This window comes from Hemitrygon akajei, chromosome 19 (genome assembly GCF_048418815.1).
Source record: "Hemitrygon akajei chromosome 19, sHemAka1.3, whole genome shotgun sequence".
NCBI lineage: Eukaryota > Metazoa > Chordata > Chondrichthyes > Myliobatiformes > Dasyatidae > Hemitrygon > Hemitrygon akajei.
This window is the reverse complement of record NC_133142.1, coordinates 18,277,218-18,302,809: the sequence shown is the minus strand read 5'-3', so window position 1 is coordinate 18,302,809 and position 25,592 is coordinate 18,277,218. Positions and strand designations below refer to the sequence as shown.

The following is a 25,592-nucleotide window of genomic DNA, read 5'->3' as shown; positions in this document are numbered from 1 at the left end:
TTCTTCTCCGTGTTGCAAAAAAACCCTTCAGTAGTCTTCCCGAATGAAACCAAACTTTCAACCATGCTTCATTCCTCACTGAGAAAGGACTGAATGTTGGCACCAGGCTTGGGTCAGGATTTCCTGGCACAAAGAGCTGTGAAGGAACAAGCCATTCACATAATTGAATACAGGCTGGAATGGTGTAATGGATTTCTGAAGCACTCCACCCAGCCACCATCACCCAGATAAAAATCTAGGAATATTTGGATCTACATGTTGTTGTAATAAGTATGCTGTTTTCCCTGCTTCCTTGCATTTTTATCCCAGTTACACCTTGCAGATCTTTACAAGTTACTGTTGTTCTTGCTCTGATAAAAAAGGAAACCTTTTCACAGCTACAAACAGGCTTCAGCTCAGGAATCAAAAAGGGTCTTAGGAGCTTGGGGTGGTTGGGAAAGTTAGCTGGAGGTCAAGGCCAGATTTCAGACCGATGATCTGTTAATTTTTACATTAGTATTTGATTGGCAGCTTTCCTACTTGATCATCCATGCCAGCGAATTTGGACGTTTCTTTTCCCAGTGAATGGAGGAAGATTTCTATGATGCCATCTCTAGTACTGGTGCCCATGAATTGCAGCTTCAGGTGTACCATCTCTGAGATTAGTGATTCAGAGCAGGAATCTTCCAGGGAACTCAGAAGAGTAGCAAGGTCCCTGTTCAATTGTGGTCTCTCTCAAACGTGTGAGCCAAATGTAGTTTCTCACCTAACATATCTTCAAACAGCTTGCTCACCTGCGTCAAGTCCTTCTCTACCATCGCAAACAGATATTAAATTGCCTTTAATTCCCAGTCCAAACACGTACTCACCTCTTTCATGATTTGCTCATGGTAGCTCTAAGTCAAATGAAAGCCTTTAGCAACTTGGGAATGCCTGTCACGATTCCTTCACTTCACACACCCGACCGTCCTTTCTCTTCCACGTCTCCCTACCCTACGCATTCTCAGACTGGATTTGTGCCTTGTCAGTAGAAGACCCACACATGCAAGCACTAGCTCTCAACCTCTCTTGCTACAGAAGAAACAAGTAGAAAAAGACTTGACAGCAGCCCAAAGGTAGTGATCCTCTCCTAGCTAGTTCAGTAAGTTCCATTTCATATCAGAGAAATGTCTGCAACATCCATCCTGAGATTCATGTTCTTCGCAGACATCCACAGAAATAGAAGAGTCCCCCAATGAATGAGTGAGTTAAAACGTTAGAACCCCAAAGCCCCTCCACTGCACTCTTCCACGCACAAGCACCACCCACAAAAAAAAGCAACAGCACCCTCCAAGCAAGCAATACCAAAGCCCCCAATAAAGACTATGATCTGCGGTACAACAAAAGCTAATCATTCACCCACAATTCGACATGCCGCAGGCTCTCTCTCTCTCCCTAATAAAGGGAAAAAGAGGTGTCCCCTTTCACAGTGAGAGGGGAGACAAACCAAAACAACTCACTGATTTACAGAGTTAAAAGTGTCGTGCTGCTTTTCTCCCCCCACCCCCCGAGTACTCCGACCAGAGAAATGGCAACAAACTCTCCCCCAACAATGAGAGAGTGTGCTCCACCACGCACGGAGCCATTGACAGTTGATCTGCTCTTCCTAGTGTTCCATTTTCTATCACAATGCTTCAGTCAGCGGCAGCAGCTCAGAATCAACCTGCCCACAGGGCCGTGAAACCTCAGAACCCCAAAGGCGCACTCATCTTCTCAACCATGACCTTGGGATTTCGAAAAGCAACCAAGCACGACCCCCCCCCCCCCCCCCACCCACCCCGGGAGCAGGTCCCACCACTGCAAACAACCAAAGTCTGAGTGGAGCTCCAGGTCACGCTCTTCAACAGAACCCCTCCACCCTGAAAAGGGTAAAGAGAGGCATCAAAGGTGGAAATTAAGCTGTTTCCGCATGTAGAAGGAGACGCTACTGAGCGCCACTGTAACTCCGCCCCAAAGCAATAATCTTAAAGTTACATGAAAGCCTATCTTAACAAAATCTCTGATTTTTCCATCAAGTACCACAGTAAAATCCATATTCAGCTCATAAAATTACCAAGGTGGGAAATAAATTTGAGGGAAATATTGTGGTAATTATTGTTTTCATGTTAAATTAGCCACCTTCATAGAATTTTGCTAATTGTCTTGCAGCCTTTTCAGAGCAGTTTCCAATTCTGCACTGACTGTGGATCATTAACATCACAGCTGGCAGACTCTTTATTGCCTTCTCAAGGAAGTAGCAAGGACAGTTAAAGTGAAGGGCTCTGTCTAACTTTTCAAAAGATCGCAATGAAAGCACTGCTTCATTCTCTTTGGCCTCTGGCTGCAACGTGCTGTGCAGAACCTCCTTCCCTCTCCTCCGCTTATCAGATGATGTTTCTGCCTCTAATTATAATCCTCCCTGTAAAACATACATTGCACAAATTGATACAACACGCTCTGTGCTGGGGATATTGTACAGACTGAGGCGTAGTCTGGAACATGAACCTTCTCTTCTACAGTGAAACAGTGTTCATTAATGCTCTGGTGGTCTCTTTGCTGTGATTATACCTGAGTATCTCTGGTATTGTGAGCAAGGGGCATGTGGAATGGTGAGGGATGAATGAGCACCACCATGGATGTATTATAGGAGAGAAGAAAACAGCAGGTCAAATGTAAGAAAAGTCCACCTGAGCAGATATGTTACCGCATGAGGTGGAATCAAGGAGCCGGTCCTATTTGCAATTCCAGGTAACCTCTCCACAAAACGGTTGTACACGATACTTGTCAGGAGGTTGTTGCTAAGTGCAAAACTATCCAAGGGACCACATCATATGATGGACAAGGGGAGGGTTTCTTTAAGAAACCAACCAGGTTACAACAATGCAGCTATGTGCCAGATGGATGTCCTGAGGCGGAAGTCCACATACCTGTTGATATATGTTCCTGCTTGCCCTGCCAAATCCTCTTCCAGCCTTCCATTCTTTTCTCTCAAACCATGTGCATCCATGCTCCATCAGGATAAGTATTCAAATTTGAAAGCAATCCCATTTTCCCATATGTGGAAGCATTTAAACACCAAAGCATTGTGACTGATCCAGGTTGCAAGATAAATCTTTACTTTCTCTCACTCAGGAGGGCTGAATTTCAGCAGACTCCTGACTTTGTATTGAGTTAATGTGCCGTATCTCACTGTCATAACGCATTGCTTCATGACACATGGTAATGGTTCATCTGACTAGAGAAGGGCCCAAGAGGTATTTCTTTTACTTCCTGATGGAAACAACCCAGGACCTCTTTGTAATTTAAACAAGAAGTAGGGATAAGTAACTGTATTAAGATGTATTCTGGAGTTATGGTACATAGCAAATATTAATTTTAACAGCAGCCAGTCCTTAGACCTAGATGTGGATTGTAGATTGAATTTAAAGCACAGCTCTGAACAATGGAGCTGCATTTTGGGGGTTGATTGTAAACAAAGAAACACTCCATCTGATTGCCGAAGGCCATGTATGCATGAATACGGCCCAGAGCTGGTGGGAATTAACATTCATTTTGGGTGGCTGGAGTGTGGGTGTGAAGAAGGGTGTATGAAAATTATATGTAATTCAAAGGAAGCATTGTAGATACATTATAACTATAGAATTGTCCTGTTGTTACCTTTGATCTTTAGCATAATTTTGAGTCAGGTAGGCCTCTTCTTCCAAGAGTGTCTCGATTGCTGAATAAATACTGCTATATCCATGGTTATGTACCTGTCCCAAGCTGAAAACCACTGTTATTCATACTCATTTCCTCACTGGCTTTTTTTTTGCAGAATATGAGCATGACTGGTAAGGCTGGAATTGCTGTGGGTCCGGAGGTTCAGAAAGACCAAACCAGACTAAGGTGAATCAGATATGTTTTTGCAGATACCTTGTGGTTTCATAATCACAATAATTAATAGCTTTTATTCCATTATTTAATTAATATGAATTTAAATTTCCCTCTGGTGGAACTAGAGAATGTAATTGCTTAGTGTTAATCTAATAACGAACCCAAGAGCATAAAAAACAGGAACAGGAGTGCCCTGTTACACCTGTCCTCCCATTCAGTATGACCACGCTTTTCTATGATACTACCTACCCTATTGTATCTGTAATTCAAGGATCATCATCAGGTGGAGGCAAGGTAAATAGGTAAGTTTATTTCTTAATTCTTTTTCTTATTTAACTCTTGAAAGAATTCGGGGTATGTCTGCAGGGCCAGTGTTCTTTTCTGGGTGTCAGATGTAGGACATCCAGGGAACTTACAGCCTCCCCAGTGGCAACATGCATTCCTTAGAGACTGAGCTAGGGAACAGGAGCTGCAGCTCAATGACCTTCAGCTTGTTATTGGTAAGTGAGGAGGTGATAGGAGCTACGGGGAGGTAGTCACCCCGAGGCTACAGGAGACAGATAAATGGGTGGCTATCCAGAGAGGGAAAGGAGAACATCGTAGTGGAGAGCACCCCTGCGGCCGTCCCTTTCAACAATAAGTACTCTGTTTTGAGTACCTTTGGGGGAGGGGGAAGACCTACCTGGGGGGAAGCAACAGCGGCCATGCCTCTGGCACTGAGCCTTTCCCTGTGGCTCAGAAGGGTAGGGAACTGAAGGGGTTGGCAGCAGTAATTGGGACTGTATAGTTAGGGGGATAGGTAGGCAATTCTGTGGACATGATAAAGGACCACAGATGGCAGGTTACCCAGGGTCTGCAATGTTTCTGAATACATTCACAGTATCGTGAAAAAGGAGGGTGAGCAGCCAGTCATGGTACATATTGGTACCAATTACATAGGTCGAGAAAGGGAGGAGGTACTAAAAACAGAATACAGGGAGTTAGGAAGGAAGTTAAGCAGAGCCTCAAGGGTAGTAATCTCGGGACTGCTGCGGTGCTACTCAATAGTGAGGATAGGAATAGAAAGAGATGGCAGATAAATGCATGGCTGAAGAATTGGAGCGGTGAGAGGGATAATTGGGCCCTCTTCCGGAGAAGGTGTCACCTATACAAAAAGGATGGGTTGCACTTGAATCTGAGGGGGACCAATATCCTTGTGGGCAGGTTTGATAGAGCTGTTGGGAGTGGTTTAAACTAATATGGCAGGGAGATGGGAACCAGGATGATAGAGCTGAGGATGAGCCACCAGGTTTACAAATAGATGATGTAATATGTATTTATGAATGTACGAAAGGCAATGATTGGCTCCAAATGCAGACAGTGCAAATTGTACCACAGAGGCAAAAGTCAAAAGGGCAAAGAATGCATGACTGAAGGTGCTGTATTCAGGAGGCATAGGCAGTTATGTGGTTCTGTAGGTAAGAGGGAATTATGTTTTTAGAAAGAGGTGTCATAGGGTCAGAGAATATCAGATCCTTGTAGGTGGAATTAAGAAACTGCAATGATTAAAAAAAACATTGTGGGAATCATATATAGGCCTCCGAATGGTAGCCAAGATGTGTGGTTGAGTTTACAAAGGGAGCTGGAAAGTGCATGTAATAAGAGTAATCTCACAATTGCAATGGAAGACTTCAATATGCAAGGGGATTGGGAAAATTGGGTTGGAGTCAGATCACAAGAGAGGGAAGTTGTTGAATTCCTATAAGATGGCTTTATAGAGCAGCTTGTCTTTCAGCCTACTCAGAGAAAGGCTATCTTAGACTGGGTGTTGTGTAATAATCTAGATTTTAGGAGGGAGTTTAAGGTAAAGGAACCCTTAGGAGGTAGTGATCATGATATGATCAGTTTGAAAGGGAGAAGCATAAGTCACATGTATCAGTATCACAATGGAATAAAGGGAATTACGGAGGCATGAGAGAGGAGCTTGCCCAGGTGGATTGGAGGAGGATACTGGCAGAGATGACGGCAGAGCAGAGGAGGCTGAAGTTTCTGGGAATAGTTCATAAGGCACAGGATAGATACGTCCCATGGATGAAGAAGTTCTCAAGTGGCAGGGGTAGGCAATTGTGGCTGACAAGGGAAGTTAAGGACTGCATGAAAGCCAAGGAAAGGGTATATACTGTAGCAAAAGTGAGTGGGAAGTTGCATGATTGGGAAATTTTTTAAAATCCAACAAAAGGCAACTGAAAAGCCATAAGAAGGGAAAAGATGAAATATGAGGGCTAACTAACTAATAGTATAATATAACATATATAATATAATAATAATATAAAGCAGGATATATAAAGATGAGAGTTGATAATGGACCTCTGGAAAATGCTGTGGGTGAGGTAGTAATGCGGAACAAAGAAATGGCAGATGAACTTAATCAATACTTTGCATCAGTCTTCACTGTGGAAGACACTAGCAGTGTGTCAGAGGTCCATGAGTGTCAGGGAGCAGGAGTGAGTGCCATTGCTATTACAAAGCAATAAGTGTCAGGCAAACTGAAAGGGCTTAAGGTAGATAAGTCACCTGGAGCAGGTGGACTACATCCTAGAGTCCTGAAAGAAGTTGCTAAAGAGATAATGGATGCATTGCTCATAATCTGTCAAGAATCACTTGGTTCTAGCGTGGTCCTGGAGGACTGGAAGTTTGCAAATGTCACTCTATTCTTTAAGAAAAGAGGAAGGTAAAAGAAATGAAATTATGGGCCAGTTAGCCTAACCTCAGTGGTTGGGAAAGTGTTGTAGTCCATTATTAAGGATGAGGTTTTGGGGTACTTGGATAAAACTTCGGAAAAAATAAGTCAAAGTCAGCATGGTTACTGTAAAGGGAAATCTTGTCTGGCAAATCTGTTAGAGATCTTCAAGGAAGTAACAAGCAGGGCAACAAAGGAGAGGTAGTGGATGGCATTTGATAAAGTGTCACCCATGAGGCTACTTAACAACATAAAATCGCATGGTATTACAGGAAAGATACTGGCATGTATAGAGGAATGGCTGACAGGCAGGAGGCAGTGAGTTGGAATAAATGGGGCCTCCTTTGGTTGACTGCCAGTGACTAGTGGTGTTCTTCACAGGTTAATATTGGGACTGCTACTTTTCTCATTGTTTGGCAACAATTTAGGAGATGGAATTTATAGTTTTGTGGCAAAGTTTGCAGATGATATGAAGATAGATGGAGGAGTAGGTAGCACTTAGGAAGCAATGCAATTGCAAAAAGACTTAGACAAATTGGAAGAATGGGTAAAAAAGTGGCAGATGGAATACAGTTTCGGGAAATGCATGATTATTTTGGTAAAAGGACCAGAAGTGCAGACTATTAACTAAATGGGGAGAAAATTCAAACTTCAGAGTGCAAAGGGACTTAGGAGTCCTTGTGCAAGAAATTACAGATTGATTGGTAACGAAGGCAAATGCAATGTTACCAAATGCAATCATCTCAAGGGGAATAGAATATAAAAACAACGAGATAATTCTGAGTATTTATAAGACACTGATCAGGCCACATTTGGAGTATTGTCAACAGCTTAGGGCCCCATATCTCAGAAAGAATGTGTTCTCATTGGAGAGAGTCCAGAGGAGGTTCACAGGGAACAAAGGTTCATGAAGGGGTTAACATATGAGCAGCGTTTGGCAGCTTTGGGCCTGTACTCACTGGAATTTAGAAGAATGCAGGGGGGATCTCACTGAAACCTACCAAATGTTGAAAGGACTAGATAGGGTGGATGTGGAGAAGATGTTTCCTATGGTAGGGTTATGCTAAACTAGAGGGCACAGCATCAGAATTGAGGGGTGACCATTTAGTAATCGAGGTAAGGAGGAATTATTTTAGCCAGAGAGTAGTGAATCTGTGAAATGCTCTGCCACAGACAGCTGTGGAGTCCAAGACCATGGGTATACTTAAAGTGAAAATTGATAGTTTCCTGATTGGTCAGGGCATCAAATATTACGGCAAGAAGGCAGGTATATGGGGTTGAGTGGGATCTGGGATCAGCCATGATGGAATGACAGAGCAGACTCGATGGGCTGAATGGCTTGATTCTGCTCCTACGTCTGATGTTCTTATGGTCTTATCACGAAGAGTCATAGGGAATCCTGCACTAGGAATTCCAAGTCCTCTTGTACTAATGATTTCTGAATTTTCTCCCTGTTTAGAAAATAGTCCATGTCTTTATTCCTTCTGTCAAAGTGCATAACCATTCACTTCCATATACTGTGTTCCATCTGCCACTTCTTTGGTTATTTTTCTGATCTGTCCAAGTCCTTTGCAAACTCTCTGTTTCCTTAACATCACCTGCCCCTTCACCTACCATTGTATCATCTACAAACTTGGCCACAAAGCTTTCAATTCTGTCATCCAGATCATTGACATATAAAACGGAGTAATCCTTACGCTGACCCCTGTGGAGCACCAGTAGTTACCAGTAGACAACCAAAATGGTTTATTTTAGTCCTCTCTTTGCCTCCTGCCAGTCAGCCAATCTTCTGTCCATGGATCTTTCCAGTAACACCTTTGGCTCTTATCTTGATTAGCAGTCTCATGTGCTCTCTTGAAGGCCTTCAGAAAATCCAAGTCAACAATATCTTCTGACTCCCATTTATCCTGCCTGTTATTTCCTCAGAAAATTCCAACAGATTTGTCAGACAAGATTTCCCCTTCAGCCTATTTTATTAAGTACCTCCAAGTAGCTTGAAACCTCATACTTAATAATAGACGCTAACGTTTTACCAACCACTGAAGTCAGGCTAACTGGCCTATAATTTCCTGTCTTTTGCCTCTCTTCCTTCTAATTGAATGGAGTAACATTCGCAATTTAGCAGTCCTCTGGAACCATACCAGAATCTAGTAATTCTTGAAAGAAAACTGCTACAAATGCCTCCACATTCTGTTTGTCAACCTATTTTAGAACCCTAGGATCTAGTCCAGGTGGTATTCATCTTCAGACCATTCAGCTTCCCAGGCACCTTCCCTTTAGTAATAATGCCTAGTTACTTCTGCTCCCAATACTCTCAAAGTTTTGGCATACTGCTGGTGTCTTCCACAGTGAAGATTGATGCACAATACTATACAGTTCGTCCACCATTTCTTCATCCCTCATTACTACTTCTCCAGCATCACTTTCCAGTGGCTGATGTCCACTCTTAACTTTCTTTTATTCTTTATATATTTGAAAAATATTTTAGTATTCTCTTTTATTTTATTGACTAGCTTACCTTCACATTTCATCTTTTCTCTCCTTATTGCTTGTATATTTGCCTTCCATTGGTTTTTAAAAGATTCCAAATTCTCTAGTTCTCACTAGCTATTGCAACATTGTATGCCTTTTCTTTTGCTTTCATTTTGTTTTTCACTTCCCTGGTCAGCCACAGTTGTCTGAACCTCCCTTTAGAATGTTTCTTCTTCTTTGGGATGTGTCTATACTGTGACTTCCGAACTACCAGAAACTTCAGCCATTGCTGCTCTACCATCATCCCTGCTAGTGTTCCCTTCCAATTAATGTTGGCCAGCTCCTCTCTAATGCCACTGTAGTTACCGTAACTCTACGATAATACTGATACATCCAATTTTAGCTTCTCCCTCTCAAACTGCAAGGTGAATACTATGATGTTATGATCACTGTCTCCTGAGAGTTCCTTTACCTTAAGCTCCCTAATCAATTTTGTCTATTGCACAACAGCAAATGCAGAATTGTCTTTGCCCTATTGGGCTTAACCACATTTCTCTAAAAAGCTACCTCAGTGGCATTCTACAAATTCCATTTCTTGGGAGCCCCAGCACCAACCTGATTTTTCCAATCTATCTGCATATTGAGATCTCCTATGACCATCATAATATTGCAATTTTTACATGCATTTCTATCCCCCGTTGTTTTTGTAACCCCCCCCCCCCATCCTGACTGTCATTCCGAGGCCTCATGAACAGCCAGAGAAAGTGGTTGAGGCAGGTCCAATAATAACATTTAAAAATCATTTTGAATATGTCCATGGATAGGGGTTTAGAGGTATATGGGTCAAATGCTGGCAAATGGGCTTTGCTCAGTGGGCACCATAGTTGGTATGGCCAAGCTGGGCTAAATGTTTTCATGCTATATTACTCTATTACCCTATGGCACTAAGTATTGAAACAAACTAGAATGAGATTATTAAAAATTACTCTAAACCCTGTAACTAATAAAACCCAATCCAATGCCGGTAATGCTTTAAGAGCTGTATTGTAATTATTCAGAATGACTAATGAAAACCAAAGGATCAATGCTGCCACAAAGGTCAGGAGGCTGATACTGTGTTTTCCATTGAATCGAGCATGATATAAAATGGATAACCAAACTGCTCACTTCAGATTTCTCCTGGAAACTAAATGTAAATATAAAGGAGAACAAAATATAAAGTTAAATAATCAAGTTACATGATGTAGAAAGTGAAATCCAGCTAAGCAGGCTGAGTTATTTGTTTGAGACTGAAATGTCAGTGCAACACCATGGCGAAATTAAGCTTGTTGTCTTTCCTTTGTTGCACCATTCAGTTTTCATTCCATTGAGCAACTTTGAAATTCAGCTGATAACTTATTCAAGGATTGGTTAAATTGTACACTTGTGTGCAAGTGTTTCAGCTCAATATTGACTGTTGCATATACTATTAACAGCCTAACTCATCAGTTCTGGACACTTTCAATAGCGCTCTGAGCCATACACAGCACTCTTCCTTGTTTCTCTGGTAGCTTTAAATTTTTCATCAGGCAAACACTCTCAGAAATGGAAAACTTTAAACCTTTCCAGCTCTGAGAAGAAATTTTCTTCCAACAGCTGTCTTATTTTATGAAAGCCTGAAGTGAATGCTTCCAATTTTAAACCATCAATCACTGGGTTTGACATTTCCTGCAAACTTCATCCATAAGTCAAACGGAGAAAATGGACCCAAAAGGAACGACAAATTGCCAAATGCAGATGGAATTATTTGGGCTTGTTTATACTCAGTGATTTGCTTGAGTTCAGAGTAAATGCCTTTGCAGATAGAATTATGCTGCTAGACAACCATTTGAACTGCTGCTGAAAACACCTGCCACTAGAATTAATAAATATTGGGTTTAATTGACCACAATTAAATTTAGAAATGTCTTGTGTATAGGATTAATGATTTAAGTGAGCTGAGTAGCTTTAAAAGGTCTTTTTTCTAACTCTACTCATGTAAATGACAGCATCCTCTTTGGTTGAACCCTTGCAACAAAGGTCTGAAACATATTCCAGAACATTTGTAAGTGGTTTTAATGGAAGACTTGATATAGAGTCATAGAAACAAGCCTTTCAGCCCATTAGGTCCAAGTTGACCTTTTTATCCATGTGCACCAGGAGTTCCCAACCTGGGGTCCATGGACCCCTTAGTTAACAGTAGGGTTCCAGGGCATATGAAAGGTGGGGATGCCTGATCTATGCTAATCTCATCTTGTCATGTTAGGTCTATAACCTTGCATACCCTTCCTATTTAAGGTGCATCTAAATGGCTCTTTATTACATTTGATTACATTTTTGATTACACCACCTCCTCTGGCAGCAGATTCTAGCTATCAACTAAAAAAAACATACACCACAGAACCCCTTTAAAGCTGCTTCTCCTCACTTTAAACCTGAGCCTTCTTGTTTTTGATACCCCTTTCTAAAGATCATCATCATTATGTGCCATATCGTATGACATAGGCCATCATGGTGACCCTGGTTGTTCTTGGCAAGTTTTTCTACAGAAGTGGTTTGCCATTGCCTTCTTCTAGGCAATGTCTTTACAAGATGGGTGACCCCAGCCATTATCAATACTTTTCAGAGTTTGCCTGCCTGGTGTCAGACGTCACAGAACCAGGACTTGTGATATGCAACGGCTGCTTGTACGACCATTCACCATCTGCTCCTATGTTTCACATGACCCTGATTGGGGGGGGGGGGGGAATGGTTAAGCAGGTGCTACACCTTGCCCAAGGATGACCTGCAGGCTAGCGAAGGGAAGGAGTGTCTTACATCTCCACTCTGTCACCCAAAAGATAGGGGTGTCGAAAACAAGATCTATAAAAGATTCCGTCTGTCTACCCTACCTAGGCCTCTCATTACGTTATATACATCGCTCAAGTCATCCCCTTAGCTTTCTTCACTCTAGAGGTTTGAGGCCATCTTATCCAATCCCTGCTCATAGCTAAAGACCAACAATCCAGGCAACATCTTGGTGAATATCAGGCATAATCACATCCCTTCTATAGCCTTTTGGCCAAAATTCTGCACAAATTTCCCTTTTTTCGTGGAGAGAACCTGTATGAATATTTGGAATATTTGTAATCATGGTTCCAAACCCTGTTTCTCAATGCAAATTCATGATCCTCTTACTAGGAATAAATAATGTCCTCTGGGCTAAATGACAAACGTAATAATGGAAATGAAATTGAGAATTTGCATTGTGGTTCGACCAGTGAGACGATAGGGGATTGTTTTCCAGATAAAAAGGAGGAAATGAAGATGAAGCTAAAGTTGGAAGTTCGTTAGATGGTGAAGAAGCAGTCTCTTCCGATGTAAAATATTGGTTGGATTGCAGTCAGTTTCAGAGGTAAGGAACTGTTCAGGAACATAAGGTAACATGCCCATGGTCTGATGAGCAAGATTTGCATCTTGTCATTGTTTTAAAAAGTTTAATGTATTGATTATTCAATATTTTATAAACATTTTGATTGCTGTGCTTAATGAGAAAACTGCTTTAATTCATTAGCCATCTTTCTGGATGAGCAATAAGCAAGTTCTTTGGGCAGAAGAAAAAATCTGTAGGAGTCTAGGAACAAGGCCAGGGTTATTGTTTAATGAGTAGGGACAGGGAGGGAGAAAGTTAAGTGATTGTACAAAAAATTTCAGCTTTGAAAAAGTGTGTGATGGTGTTTTCTGAAACTATCAAAATGTTTTATGGAGAACTCCACATCATTGTGTATGCTACATAAATGTTACCTTTCCTTATCAGGGAGCTAGAGCCAAGTGAAAGCACACTCACATGTGTTCTGATGATTTATCAGATTACACCCAGTGGGATGACAGGCCAAGTTACATTGAACATTTGCCAGTCCAAACCAAGCCAAATCTTCCAATTGGTGAGAAACCATCACACATAACAGGCACAAAGGCACAGATACAAGGAACTATGTCTCTCTCCTTGGCAGAGTGTTGTCTTCCACACACAGAATATGTGGGTGAATCACATTCGGGATGTATTCCAATTAGAACAAATGACATTTGGCCTCTGCTTGCAACAGCAGAAATAGCAAGTATTCTACAACTCAGTCAGTGAAGCAAGCCCACTCTCCCCACACAGAAACACAAACAGGAAAGCATTGTGAAGTACTGTGACCTCAAGCAATATGACTACCAATACCTGGTCATTTTAAGCTTATCCCAGTGCACAATGCCTACAGAGAATGAAACAGAAATGTGATATGTTTCAATATATCTCTGTTGTCTATGGGCCACATAGTAGATGCAAAGCATTTTATCTTAAGGATGAGTATAGAATGTGGTTGGATTCCAATTCCAATCTAGTAATTTCATTTTCCCAAGGCATTCTTGCAGTACAACTTAAAGTAAATAAGGAAAAGGAATTATTCATCTGTGGATCAAAATCTGAGTTACTGGAATGAGATGGGGTAAAATATATATGCAAATACATCTGTACACAGTACCATATTTATTTACTTTTTTTATACATCATGTCTTCAAGCTCTAAATGAAGTGGTGAAAAAGGAGCTTCTGGAGGAATTTAGCCTGCCAGGCAGCATCTGCAGAGGGAAATGGACAGTTGGGCCCTTCATCTGGAATGAAAGAGTAAAGGGGAGATAGGCAGTATGACAAGGTGAGGGGGTGGGGTGGGGCAAGAGATGGCAAGCAAACCATGGAACCAGATGAGTGGAATTATTGGGAGAGCAAAACTAAACCATCCTGATTCTGTTATTTATGTTTGATATTTGTGAATCTATAGCACTATAGGTGTTCAATTGCTGAATATATTTACGGCTGAGGTTGGTAGAGTTTTGGATGCCAAGGGATTCAATGAATACGGAGGTCTGGTGAGAAGTGGATTTGAAGATAAGGTTGGCCATGAGCCAAGATATTGAATGATAGAGCAGGCATCTGATAGGGGATGGAGAGTAGATCCCCCGCTCCTATTTTTAGACCTTGGAATGAGTTCCCCCCTAACAAAAGTCTCCATTTTCCACATTGACAATAAGTGTAGATTTCAGCTTGAAGCACAGTGGGTGAAGTTGCAAGAAATTTTGGAATTGTGGGTTCATGTTGACTAGGAATTGTAAAGGGATTCAAAGTGAAGTATCATTTATCATGGCCCATAATGTAAAGAAGCTTTCATGCAATTTTTCTGAGCTCAATTTACAATCAGATCCCAGAAGTGAAAATAATGTTCCATGCAATTGTACAGCCCAATCCCCAGCCACAAGAATTTAATAACTGTTACTGTTCACATGTTCTAATATTTCATATAATTTTAATGAATGTCATGTACTTGGATTCCTGTCTTGTATAAATAAGGGCAAAGCTCTTGATACAGTAGTATATAAAAATGAACTTTGCTCTCTGCACTGAGGGTTTCAATAGGTATGGATAGAAAGGAATTGGATATTCTAGGGCAATTTGGAGAAAAAGCCTCTTCAAAATTAATTATGTCAAAGTACAATAAAAACACTAATAGGATTTTAAATCAATGACAACAGTAGCTTTTTGCCTTTGTGCATACCAACAAAATTTACCCTTGTAGTTAGGGTCCAGCGCACTGTTCTGCATTGCGTAAAATAGTTTTCCTTCTAATTAGGTCTAGGAACCTCAGGGTACATGATAAATGCATACCACAGCCCTTCAGATGATGTGAGTGTATGTATTTCATGTTGGAAATATACCTACCATTTTGTCAAAAGTTTCAGTTTATCATTCCAGAGCCTTTACCTAAAAAGTATGACCATTATATCTTGCTTGAAACTGCCAGTTATCAGTCAAAGCCAAATGATCTATGTCTAGCCATGTTTAAATGTGGCCTAAGCAGTGATACTTAAAGCTGCATAAAAACATTTTTACTCTAAATATGGGTATTAAATGTCAGAAATCCTCAAAGCATTCTCTGGACTTGGAATCACTGGAAAGCAATTTTATTGATAATTCATAGTTGTTTAATATGACTCAGCACCTCAGTTAACAACATAGGTGGGGCCTGCAGGCAGATAGATTATTATTATTATGGTAAAATGGTGCTGTGTGGGTGACCTGTGACAGGATTGTGCATGGCCCCTAGAACACGAAATTCCGTCATGCATGACACCCAAAATGTTTTGTGCAATGTACTGGTATTTATGTTACAAGCCTCATGAAATGGTTTTCCTCCGCTGGAACCTGTCATGATGAAAGGAGAGATTACAAAGGAAGTACAATTGGAAGCAGACTGTGGGAGAGTGGTGGAAGGTCACTGCATGAGATGTAGCAACTGTGGTGTAGAGGGAGAATCAGAGCAATGGGGAGAAAAGGGAGGAGGCAAATAATCAGTGAGGTGATTTAGTCAAATCGGTTCAATCTTGAGGGTGTTGATTGTGAACTGGTCGTGTATTTACTGGCCACAAGATGATCAGGGTGCGTGAAGGAGGTTGGGTAAAGAATTGACACTGGGGGCATTAGTACCAAGTCAATTGAACATAGAATACAATTCCATGTATTGTATAGAACTGTACAGCACAGTGCAGGCTATTTGGCCCACAATGTAGTGCTGACCTTTTAAGCTACTCCAAGATCAATTTAATCCTTTTAATCAATCAATTTAATTCCACATAACTCTCCGTGTGCTTTTGGGGCCATATTGGAGCAGTCATGAAGAACAACTTATATGGGAAGAGATAAGGTAGGTGGTGTTGTGGATAATGAAGTAGGTTTTCAAAGCTTGCAGAGAGATTTAGGCCAGTTAGAAGAGTGGGCTGAACGATGGCAGATGGAGTTTAATGCTGATAAGTGTGAGGTTATACATTTTGGTAGGAATAGTCCAAATAAGACATACATGGTAAATGGTAGGGCATTGAAGAATGCAGTAGAACAGAGTGATCTAGGAATAATGGTGCATAGTTCCCTGATGGTGGAATCTCATGTGGATAGGGTGGTGAAGAAAGCTTTTGGTATGCTGGCCTTTATAAATCAGAGCATTGAGTATAGGAGTTGAATGTAATGTTAAGATTGTACAAGGCATTGGTAAGGCCAAATTTGGAGTATTGTATACAGTTCTGGTCACTGAATTATAGGAAAGATATCAACAAAATAGAGAGAGTACAGAGAAGATTTACTAGAATGTTATCTGGGTTTCAGCACCGAAGTTACAGGGAAAGGTTGAACAAATTAGGTCTTTATTCTTTGGAGTGTAGAAGGTTGAGGGGGGACTTGAGAGAGGTATTTAAAATTATGAGAGGGGTAGATAGAGTTGACGTGGATAGGCTTTTTCCATTGAGAGTAGGGGAGATTCAAACAAGAGGACATGAGTTGAGAGTTAGGGGGCAAAAGTTTAAGGGTAACATGAGGGGGAATTTCTTTACTCAGAGAGTGGTAGCTGTGTGGAATGAACTTCCAGTAGAAGTGGTAGAGGCAGATTTGGTATTGTCATTTGAAGTAAAATTGGATAGGTATATGGACAGGAAAGGAATGGAGGGTTATGGACTGAGTGCGGGCCAGTGGGACTAGGTGAGAGTAAGCATTTGGCATGGACTAGAAGGGCCGAGATGGCCTGTTTCTGTGCTGTAATTGTTATATGGTTATAAATGTCTTCAACACCTGCCAGGAGGGCAGGGTAACATCAGAAGTAAGGCTGAAAGTCAAGGGCTTTTCTGTCTGCCCCTTGATGTTGCCTGATGTCCTCTGTGGGTATGTTCTAAATGGAAGCATCCCATCTGATGAAGCAATCAAGTGTTTGATGAGATTCTACAACTGTACAACTTGGTTAGCCCACATCTGAAACACCGTGTGCAGCTCTGGTCACCACATTACAGCACTACAGGAAGGATTATAGGAAATCTTCTTTAGAGGAGTTTATAAACTCAGCCAGCCTCATCATGGACACTTGCCTCCCCAGCATCAAGGAAACCTCAAAATGGCAGCATCCAACATTAAGGACCCCCATCGCCCAGGACGTGCCCTCTTCTTATTGCTGCCATCAAGGAGGAGGTACAAGAGCCCAAAGAAACACTTTCAATATTTCAAGAAAAGCTTTTTCCCCTCTGCCATTAGATTTCTGAATGGACAATGAATCCATGAACATTACCACACTTTTTCCTCTCTTTTTGCACTACTTATTTAATTATATATATATTTGTAGATTGTAATATATAGTTTTTATCATTATATATTTGTATGTACTGCTAACACAATACAATTTACTTCACGACATATGCCAGTGATGTTAAACCTGATTCTGATTCTGAGAATGTGAAGATTTCCACAGTTATTCAAGAGGATTTAAGTATAAGAGCTATAAGGAGCGATGGACAAATTTGGATTGTTTTCTCTGGAGCATTGAAGGCTGAGGGTGTGATGGTTCTGCATTCATTGTCTGCAAAGCGCTAAACTCAAAAGGAGATTTTAAGCCCTGTTCAATATCGATATCTGAGGGTGCCCTCACTCTAGGGAGGTTATGCTGTATCCAACACCTACTCTTCGAGGACTAGCTTACTTCCCTGTCTGGTCTCTGTAGTAAGGTCTAGCTGACAATACCCACAGCTGGGTACCCCTCCCTACCAAGAAGGAGAAACTTCTGGCTGACAAAGTAAAATGCAGTTTATTTTATTTTTAATGATACATGTTTAAATTTAGGTAAATTGTTCCTAATACACATTTAAGACTCACAGAGGATTTCTGATGTATAAAAGATTTCCAAATTACAGAAGTTTATAAAGTACAAAAGAGTTCCAAACACCGGTACTATTCTTATGAACTAAAAATCTGAAGAAGGGTCTCAGCCCAAAACATCAACTGTGTACTCTTTTCCATAGATGATGCCTGGCCTGCTGAGTTCCTCCAGCATTTTGTGTGTGTTGTGTTGGTTTTCCAGCAAAAGCAGATTTTCTCATGTTTGTAAAATAAAACATACCAATGAGTTACAGACAAACAAGTCATCCATTACAGAAACCGAAGACTGAGGAATGAATTCTAGCTCTTCTTTTTGTCACCCTGTCTTTCTATCATTCTCCTTGTCATTCCTAACAGGCCTCAATGCTTTTTAACATTTATACTGTTTTGCTACTAATTGTTATTTGCATGTGATGTTTTTCAAATTCCTTTGCCGGGACAAAGTAATTCACACAGATTGTCTAAAAGCTTTAGGGACAGAGATCCCAGACACTCAAAATTAATGCTGTGAAGGCTGACTCTCTGAGTACACAAATATCCCAACTATTGATTGATCAACTATACCTGTGACCATGTTTGATGCGTTAAGTGACAAAATCAGTCTGTTCTGCAAACTACCTTGAACTTAGTCACAATTGTGCAAATAACTGAAGCTGTGTTGTCTGGTTTGATGCAGGCCAATTAACATAACCCCATTGTCTTACCTTGATTATCTATGGGCCTACAAGACCTCATTGTTCACTTGTTTACAACTAGAAGTTGAGCACAGAATATTGGTTACACAAATGAATCTGCAGATGCTGGAAATAAATAAAAACACAAAATGCTGGCAGAACTCAGCAGGCCAGACAGCATCTATGGGAGGAGGTAGTGACGACGTTTCAGGCTGAAACCCTTCATCAACCCTCCTGATGAAGGGTTTCGGCCCGAAACGTCATCACTACCTCCTCCCATAGATGTTGTCTGGCCTGCTGAGTTCTGCCAGCATTTTGTGTTTTTACGGAATATTGGTTACAAGTTTAACTTTGTCACAAGCAACTCTGACACTTTGTTGCTGTGCTAGAAAGCTAAGGTTAGCATTAAGCCTCTTGGGCCCTGGGAAGTGAATATCCTTCACAAGGGGAGACGTGATAGGAGTGTATAATATTATGAGGCACATATGCAGGGTTGATAGTCAGAGAATTTCACCCAGAGTGGAAATGTCAAATACATTTGTGTATATTTGGGCATAGGTGAGAAAGGGAAAGTTTAAAGGAGATATGTGAAGCAAGTAATTTTTTAACACTTAGAGTGGTTGGTGACTGGAATGAGCTGATGGGGAGTTGGTGGACACAGAGAATGTAGTAACAGACAGTTGAACAGGCATGGAATAGGGGGATACGAATCATGTGCAGGCAGATAGAGTAAGTTTAGATTGACATAATAATTGATGTAAACATAGTGGGCCTGTTCCTGCGCTGTACTGTTATATGTTTTGTATTCTATATTCTATGCCTTTTCTTCTTATAAACTGATGTTTTGGGATGTGGGTTCAAGTTTTCGGAACTACTAAACCATCAATCTCAGGGTTAAAGTTCTAGGAAGGCAACTACCTCACGGCAGTCCTTCAGACATTTTTGGTCTCCATTCACACCCGCCCCTACCCAACCCTGTACTTAATGAACATACTCCTTCCCCCTCCCAGGTCCAAATGAGGACCGTTGCCATAGAAACTGTCAGAAGTGGGTTGTCCCTGGATACCAAACTGATGCTGCTGTTTAACTATGTTATGTTGCTGAGACCACTGACTGAACCTCTGTGGGACCTCCAATCAACTTCAGGACTGGAAATTAACTTCCACAGTCTGAGGTCTAGTTACAAGCTATTCTGTGTGTTGCTCTAGTCAAAAGTTATTTGTTTCTGAAGCTGTATTTTCCTCCATTGGTAAAATTCTTCTTCGTACCCCTTTTTTTTTAGCCTGGTTCACGATTCACGAGGTATGTTGTCACTCAGTTCTGAGAGTTTTATTTTCCTCTAGATTTTTTCTCTTCTTTGTGGGATATATTTTGACACTACTGTATTTGCAAAACTATTCTACCTTTATATTAATCCACACATTGTTCTGTAGAGAAGGCCTGGAGGTCATCTATGTTTACACATTTACACAGAACTTCATGTTTTTAAATAAATAAATTATTTTTTATCCATGAAATCAAATAGATTTTCATGACACCTGTAATGTTCGGGCAAATGTTTTTATATTTTTTAATGTTTTTATTTACAGATACAGCACTGGAACAGGCCCTTCTGGCCCAACAAGCCTGTGCTGTCCGGTTACACCAATATGACCCATTAACTTACTAATCCTGACATCTTTGGACTGTGGGAGGAAAGCAGAGCACCCGGAGGAAATGTGCAGTCAAGGGAAGAACATACAAACTCCTTCCAGACAGCGGTGGAATTGAACCCAGGTTGCTGACGCTGTAGTGTTACACTAACTGCTGTGTTACTCTGCCACCCTGTTCGAACCCACTTGTTACGAATATATAAATAAGAAATGTTATGATGAATTATTTAACCTAGAACATCAACAATCAATATTTAGTATAAAATGCAGCAATACTGATTGTAAAATAACCATTTCATTTTATTATAATGCTAACTTGATGCTTCTGTGCTGTTAATTAAATTTTCTAAACACAGAAATAATTCTCAAGTGAAAATTGACATTGCTTTGAATTCTTCATGCTATTTAAGTTAAAACTCTATACATAATAATAACTACCACTTAATACCTCCATTATTCCCTGATTACTTGGACAGTACTTGTTTGTTTGCTTAATGGTTTACATGGGAACCTTCAACTCAGTGTCATTGTTCAAGTAAGTATCAAGGGACTGAACTAAGAGCTCCTGAACATTGTGTATATGTGCACCCAAATGGAATAGAAGGTACAACATTATTATGTATACAAAAAAAAACCCGCAAATGCATTCAAAGTTCACTGAACTCCTTTACAATTTCCTGCTTTCATTCATTTCAAAATAACAGAATGATTTGAAACCATTGAAAGCATTACCATCAAATTTTCTAATAGTTTGTATCTGTATATTTACACTTGTGTGCAAGTAGTTTTGAGAAGTGAAAAATATCAGTGTTGCTCTTGGCTCAGAGGACAGCACTCACACTTCTAAGTCTGAAGGCCACAGGTTCAAACCTCTCCAGAGCCCTGAGCACAAAATCCAGTCTGGAACTCCGGAGCAATGCTGAAAGAATCCTTTAAATAATAGGTAATTTAAATTAAAAGTAAAGGTGAAAAAAAAATCCAACCAAGTTCTTATAGCTTTACCCTTAACTCGGGCAACATTTTCAAGCTCCAACAAATTAGGTGTGCTTCCCTTTTATCAACCTAACACAATAAAATTGATTTTATTATTTTGTATCAGTACATGCATGCTCTTAGCCTCTGTCTGCAGCAATGCCAGTGGACTCTGTCACAAAGCAGCTGTGCGACACAGTTCCACAATATTCTCCACTACATTCCGTGCTGCAACAGATACCTTTTCTTCATTCTTCCCCCACCACGCAGTGTTCAATGGACCATCCTTCACCATTTTGCTAGATCCAGTATGATTCCAACACAGACATACATTCCTTCATCCACCATTCCCCCCCCCCCCCCACTCCACCTTTCAACATTTTATGGAATGCTCACTTCACAATCACTGGTTCACTCTTCCACCCTCACCTACCTTTCCTCATTTTGTATGCAACTTCAGTTCCTGTTCCCTCACCTCATCCCTTTCTATCATCTAAGTACCCAAAATCTTTCTAGCTGAGGCGGTAATTCACTTGCAACTTCTTCAAACCTTGTGTACCACATGGGTTGTGGGGTGGAGATACATCTCTACCAAAAGAAGTGTGAGGTGCTCTTTCCCTCCGCTAGCCTGCAGGTCACTCTTGGCCAAGATGTGACACCCTACTTAGTTCCCTGAGCAGGGTCACATGAAGCTATGGGAGCAGGTGATAGATGGTCATATGAGCAGCTGGTGCTTATCACAAGTCCTGGTTATGTGACCACTGACGCCAGGCAGACAGTCTCTGAAGAGTATCGATAATGGCTGGAGTCACCTGTCTTGTAAAGACACTACCCAGAAGAAGGAAACGGCAAACCATTTCTGTAGGAAAATTGGCTAAGTATACTCATGGTCAAGTTGACCATGATCGCTTATGTCATATGACATGGCACATAATGATGATGCTGAGTTTACCGCACTTAGTGTTCATGATGTGGTCTCCTCTGCACTGGAGAAAACAAACACAGATTGAGTAATCGCTTTGAAGAACATTAACGCTAAGTCAGCAGGAGTTGCCCGTTACTTTAATTCACCATACCACTCCCACTCTAATCTCTCTGCCCGTGGCCTCCTGCACTGTTACCAATGTGGCCAAATACAAGAGAGATAATGCCATCTCATCTTCCATCTGGGCACATTGCAGATTTCCAAGCTCAGTATCAAACTGCCCAACTTCAGATAATTAATTCTTTCTGACTATTTCTGCCTGCCACCATTTTGTCTTGGTTTTTCAGTTTCTCATTGTATGGTCTGGTCTACTGGGCATTTCCAGACTCTTGATATTGGGCAACACATGACACAAATAAGGGAACAAAATCTGAATCTATATTAACTAATTCGGTCTCAACCTATTGGAGATATTGCCATTGTTCTATCCTTAGAACATTGTTCCCCATCTCCTTAGCTACTGAAAAGTTTGGTTTCTTTCTTTCCCATTTCTGATGACGGGTCCTAAAGTTACTTGTTTCTCCATCCATAGGTACATTGAGGGTCTCAAAAATTTAGAATAAAATTAATTTTCTTTTTGCATTGTTCCAATTTATCTCATCTACTTGATCATAACTGAAGTTAGATACTCTATTGGATTCTTCATATACAGCTATGTTTTAATCCTTAAGAGTAAGGAGATGGCATTAGCTTTCATAGAGCGCTTGTAACCAGTGATCCTCAATACCATTAAAATAGAAGAACTTAATAAAGCAGCAAGGCAGTTCTATGATTATAATAACAGGTTAAAACAATGCAGTTTGCAGATCCAATGGCAATGTTCAGCTGATCATTCCATATTCTGCACACTGATGGTGAACCATGGTTAAAGAAATGTATGTATCTCCAATGATAATGAGACAGTTTTAGCCAAGTAATTAGATAGATAGATAGATAGATAGATAGATAGATACTTTATTCATCCCCATGGGGAAATTCAACTTTTTTTCCAATGTCCCATACACTTGTTGTAGCAAAACTAATTACATACAATACTTAACTCAGTAAAAAATATGATATGCATCTAAATCACTATCTCAAAAAGCATTAATAATAGCTTTTAAAAAGTTCTTAAGTCCTGGCGGTAGAATTGTAAAGCCTAATGGCATTGGGGAGTATTGACCTCTTCATCCTGTCTGAGGAGCATTGTATCGATAGTAACCTGTCGCTGAAACTGCTTCTCTGTCTCTGGATGGTGCTATGTAGAGGATGTTCAGAGTTATCCATAATTGACCGTAGCCTACTCAGCGCCCTTCGCTCAGCTACCAATGTTAAACTCTCCAGTACTTTGCCCACGACAGAGCCCGCCTTCCTTACCAGCTTATTAAGACGTGAGGCGTCCCTCTTCTTAATGCTTCCTCCCCAACACGCCACCACAAAGAAGAGGGCGCTCTCCACAACTGACCTATAGAACATCTTCAGCATCTCACTACAGACATTGAATGACGCCAACCTTCTTAGGAAGTACAGTCGACTCTGTGCCTTCCTGCACAAGGCATCTGTGTTGGCAGTCCAGTCTAGCTTCTCGTCTAACTGTACTCCCAGATACTTGTAGGTCTTAACCTGCTCCACACATTCTCCATTAATGATCACTGGCTCCATATGAGGCCTAGATCTCCTAAAGTCCACCACCATCTCCTTGGTCTTGGTGATATTGAGACGCAGGTAGTTTGAGTTGCACCATATCACAAAGTCCTGTATCAGTTTCCTATACTCCTCCTCCTGTCCATTCCTGACACACCCCACTATGGCCGTGTCGTCAGCGAACTTCTGCACATGGCAGGACTCCGAGTTATATTGGAAGCAAACAACTGCAACAATAACACATGCCCTCAAAATTTTGATAGGACATTTCCCACTGAAATACAAGAGAGACAGAGCCCTGCAGTGTACTGAGGCCCCAGTTAGTCAGGGTCAACCATGTCTATTGAGTGCTAGCTGTCTAGCCGATACACAAGCCAGGGCAGTACGATATGGAGAGAAAGCTATTGCCCGTGCAGTGGGTGCCCCCTTTCCATGCAGCTGATGAATCCAAAGGAATGGCAGAAGCAGAAACAGTTTGGCACTAGTGGCATCTCAGAAGTTGCCAGTCAGTGTTGAACTCAGCAAAGGACCGCCTCGGGGATTCCAACTCAGGAGTTTTCCTTGGGTTTTGCTCCAGAAGGATATGGCCACAAGGCAGCATAAGTTTTTAATCAGAGTTTTCCTTCTCCTAGAGGAGCTGACAACCATGGCTGATGAGCCCCAACTGCACAAAGCAACTGGTTTGAAGACACCAGTAATGTGCCTTCCCCCCTGCTCCTATCAGTAGAAACAGTTCTGCTGGGTTTAGTGGCTAAGCTACATGTGAAGGCCGGGAGATGGACTTAGTTGTCAGAGGCTACTTAAGATGTACGCCATTAGGAGCATTTAATAGGTAGTGGGAGCTTATCCCCACTACCTCCCCCCGCCTGTCTATAACAATCTTAAGGAACCAATAGTGTACTGACAATCTTGGTTTTTTATTAAGCCCTTGAACATTATGCTTTCTTATCAGAATTTGCCTGTTTGCTATTGGTACTTAATCTGGAAATTGGCTTCTTAAGAGAAGAGGAAAAAAGTACACACAAAATGGCATAGGTTGAATGGAACTTCATCGCTGCGAGTTTCACAATATGAAAGCAAGCCTTCTATTGGATTGTCTACTGCCATGATACAAAGTGAACAGAAATAGCCTCTATCAATTTTCCTTTCTCTTAACCACAAATGGTTTAGGTGGTGCTGCATTTAAGGACATACTTCTATTACTATGTACTGTCAGGGATAAAAGCAGAATCAACTGGTTTCATTAGGCAAATACAATTTCACACTAAAAGTTTATACAAGAAAACAAAGGAAACATGTGGCTCCATAAATGCCATGTACACTTGGCCTGTGGACAGAGTGATAGATGTTGATTATCCTTCTCTTGTGGAATCATTAAACCAGGCCTTATTTTTCTTGTGTGCCTTTGACATTTCCTATTTTTTTCTAATTTCAGAGGTAATGACAGTGGCTTGGTTACTCAGTTATATTTCTTTCTACTTTAAAACGGTTTTCTTTGGCAGGAGGTAACAATCTCTTTGTTTTCATACATCGCCATTCAAACGTTCCCTGAAACTGTTACTCTTCAATTACCCATTCTAAATTTCATTAAGTTGTAGTAATATAAAACGAAAGCCAGTGCAGGATTTCTTGAAAATGTACCTTGTGCAGGAAGTTCTCACTCGCAATGTGATTTATTATTGTTCCAAAAAATCTGTTGTCAAGAAATTTCCAAGTCAAACAAAGGGGAAATTGCAGAATGAATCTGGCACTCGTGCTGCAGAGAATTAAATTTCACTCTAATTGAGATCATACGCTGCATGTGCAGTTTTGGCAGAAAACTTATATTAATCAGAAATGCTTTAATCGTGGATAATTTCTTTTGTATGTGCTAGAAATAAGGAAGCATGCATTTGCAGTCT

General features: G+C 40.9%; 1 long non-coding RNA gene across 2 annotated transcripts in view; it reads left to right on the top strand.

The window, feature by feature from the left end:
- LOC140741790 (uncharacterized) overlaps positions 1–20,581 on the top strand; it is a 32,155-nt gene extending 11,574 nt beyond the window's left edge. For both annotated transcript variants that reach the window (XR_012102136.1, XR_012102137.1), the window contains 3 exons: positions 3,812–3,882; positions 12,366–12,473; positions 20,049–20,581. This is a non-coding gene — a long non-coding RNA (uncharacterized lncRNA). The remainder of the gene's footprint in view (positions 1–3,811; positions 3,883–12,365; positions 12,474–20,048) is intronic.
- Positions 20,582–25,592: the final 5,011 nt, after the last annotated feature.